Source organism: Cibotium barometz, chromosome 10, assembly GCF_041138505.1.
Source record: "Cibotium barometz isolate CiBa-2024 chromosome 10, ASM4113850v1, whole genome shotgun sequence".
Taxonomy (NCBI): domain Eukaryota; kingdom Viridiplantae; phylum Streptophyta; class Polypodiopsida; order Cyatheales; family Cibotiaceae; genus Cibotium; species Cibotium barometz.
In genome coordinates this window covers 6,504,579-6,507,828 of record NC_141055.1, presented here as the reverse complement: position 1 = coordinate 6,507,828, position 3,250 = coordinate 6,504,579, and the positions used below count along the sequence as shown (strand labels likewise).

Genomic DNA, 3,250 nt, shown 5'->3' with positions numbered 1-3,250 from the left:
CTACTTCTGAACCTCCTCTAGAGATGTCTTAGGATTTTGGTGATCATTAGGATAGACTTATGAGGAGGCATGCCTTCAATTTTACTATGACATTACCAAGAGTGCCACATAACCTACTATGGACAAGTTAGTGTGTGGGAACATACAAGAGTGTTGAGACACATACTTGACTTTGCACAAGAAATTTGCCAAGCTGTGTGGACTATTATCACATTTGTGTTGTGGAATAATGGAAAACTTTTAAAGGTTGATCTTAAGACATTGAAAACTTATCCCATAGGTGGAGGGTTATTTTGAACAATTGAATAGTTTGGTTTAAGTTTGATAGTCATGTCATGAGAGAACTGAAATCATTAATGAGGGTAATCTTATAAGTTGTGCTTCCAAAACTTATCCCATGGGTGGAGGGTTATTTTGACAAATTAAATAGTTTTTTTTCAAGTTTGTTAGTCACATCATGAGATAAATGGAATCATTATTGAGGGTAATGCTTATCAGCTACTTCCAAAACTTGACTTTTTTTTAAGAATTGAATACACTTATTGGTAATTTTTGTTATGATGCCCAAGGTAGTTACCAAACACCTAGATGTTGAACTTGTGAAGCAATATGCCGATGAGTCAAGGAAGCATGTAGAGTTCAAGGAAGGGGATTATGTATTCTTAAGAATCCCCTTCCTTGAACACCCGACTAACCAAGGTTGTCTAAATTTAAGAAGAAGAAAAAAAGTTGCAATAGAGTATTGGCTCAAGAAAAAAACAAGCCAAGTGAATCCTAGAAGAAAGGGAGGATAGCCAATAACCTGACCTTAAACAAGTACTAAATCACTTACAACGTAGATGATAGAGTTGTTATGCACATCAGGGCTTAATGCTTTACAAAAGGTCAAGCCGGTGTCTTCTATGATGTCCACAAGAGGTTAAAGAAGTAGATATTGCAAAACCTGGAGAGGATCCTTAACCAGTTACATTGTAAATAATCTTACTCTGAATGAGAGGACCCTTAACCAGTTACATTGTAAATAATCTTACTCTAAATGAGAGGATCCTTAACGAGTTACATTGTAAACAATCTTACCCTAAATGAGAGGATCTTTCACAAGTTACGTTACAAATAATCTGACTCTCTAAAGGAGAGGATCATTCTGAATAATCTGACTCTCTAAAGGAGATGATCCACATTGAAAATAGCCTTATTGTAAAGGAGATGATCCTTAACCAGTTACATTGAAAATAGCCTTATTGTAAAGGAGAGGAAAGATCTAATTGATCTCTTGAAATAGTTCAAAGATTGTTTCACATGGAAATACATAGGCATGGTAGGATTTTCGCTTCAGGTAGTACAACATACCATACTCATACATTAAGTGAAATAACATCCTTACTTGATGAATTTGAAATGTTTTTGGGGTATCCAAGGGGGAAATTAACAAACTTGTGGATGCAAGTCCATGAAATTAATTAGCCCATTGTTGTAGTGCCCCCCCTCCCCCAAAAAAAAAAAGAGTGTGTGTGTGTGGATTTAGAGAAAGTTAATGCTGAGACGTGAAGAGATAATTATCCATTTCCATATAAGAGAGTAGCAAGAAATGAATCATACAACTTTTTGGATGGCTTCTTAGGATACTTCTCCTCACGATACTATGAAGCGTACAACTTCTTGGATGGCTTCTTAGGATACTTCTGAGGATACAACCAAGTATCCATATCCCGAGAAGAGTAGCATGAAATGGATTTTGCCACACAATGAGGTACATGTGCTTATAAGATCATGCCATTTTGGCTTAACCAACACCCCATCTACTTTTCAAAGATTGATTGTGTGTGCATGTGTCTATAGCTTACAAGGAATATCTTTGATAATTTCTTGAGTTCATTGATGATCTTTTGTTCATTCACACTAAAACCAACATTTAGCTTGGGCAAGTAACGTGCTATGAAGAGGTCAATTGCATCGGATATCATTAAATCCTCCCTAATGCCAGTTTTGGGTGAACATAAAGTAATCCTTGGTGGTCACATTATGTCCAAGAATGAAATCTCTATAGATGAGGGTAAAGTTGAATTGATTTTGGAATTGCCACCATATGAACGAAATATAAAGGAGTGTACAAAGCTTCATGAATGGATACATAGGGTACTACCGAAGATTCGTTGTGTTCTATGTGAAGCTTTCATTGTGTTCTATGTGAGGATTTCCATGCCACTATATTTTCTACTCATAGTTTTTTTAGCTGAGCCTTCCAAACCATAGTAGGCCACCCGGGAGATGCGAGCAGCAAGACGGGAAAGTCTCAAGCATATAATGCATTTGGTGAGGTGGCTCCACGTGTGGTGTGTTTATAACCTACATGCGGTGGGCGTTTATATGCGTAAGGGCTTTATAGGCAACGCGGGGCACCCATCTTGTCTCGTCCCTTCGGGGACATCTGATAAAATTGGAACGATACAGAGAAGATTAGCATGGCCCCTGCGCAAGGATGACACGCACAAATCGAGAAATGGTCCAAATTTTTTTTGGTTTCTCTTCTCTTTCTTTCTGTCGTTTTCTCCCTTACTCAGCGAAGGCTCTCTCTCTGTCTCTGTGCTGCTTTTTTTTTTTTTTGGGGGGGGGGGGGGGTTCGTTTTCGCAGGCGGCGGGCGACGACGCATCTCTGCTCTGATTCTTTGCAAGCTTGCTCTGCACGCGAACGTTCCCACAGGGTAAGAAATTCGCTTGCGTCTGTCTAGTTGTTAGAAATGTGTACTCTCTCTCTCTCTCTCTCTCTCTCTCTCTCTGTGCATGCTCGCGGCGGAGCAGCATGCTTGCGTCTGTCTAGTTGTTAGAAATGCATCGCGATGGAGCAGCACGCGAGTGGCAGCAGGCAGACATATCTAAAGACTCACAAGAGCTCATGTCCCATCCCATGAGATTAAGACCTTGAAAGACATATAAGAGTAGTATCTAGGCAATGCTGTTGAGGCGTGTGCAGTACATCCAGTACTCTGGTTGTTAAAATTTGGTGATGGTGTGTGAGCCAGAGGGATTGAAAATCAACCACTCACTCTCGTTCCAAGGGACATACTGTTAAGACTCAAAATGATGCATACGCAAGGAAGGGAAGAAGCCATCCCTTGTAGACGAACTTCATTAACTCAGCTTGCCTTAACTGAGCTCCTCCTTTTATATATATATATATAATCTGCATCTATCCCCTCCTTGGATTGCACATCTTTCACCCCTCACCCTCAATACGACCTAGAATTAAGTG

General features: G+C 39.7%; 1 non-coding gene across 1 annotated transcript; it reads left to right on the top strand.

Annotated features, from left to right (window-relative positions):
* Window positions 1-2,412: 2,412 nt before the first annotated feature.
* On the top strand, window positions 2,413-2,515 carry LOC147634485 (U6 spliceosomal RNA). The gene has a single exon (XR_015266843.1). It is a non-coding gene; the product is annotated as a U6 spliceosomal RNA (small nuclear RNA).
* Window positions 2,516-3,250: the final 735 nt, after the last annotated feature.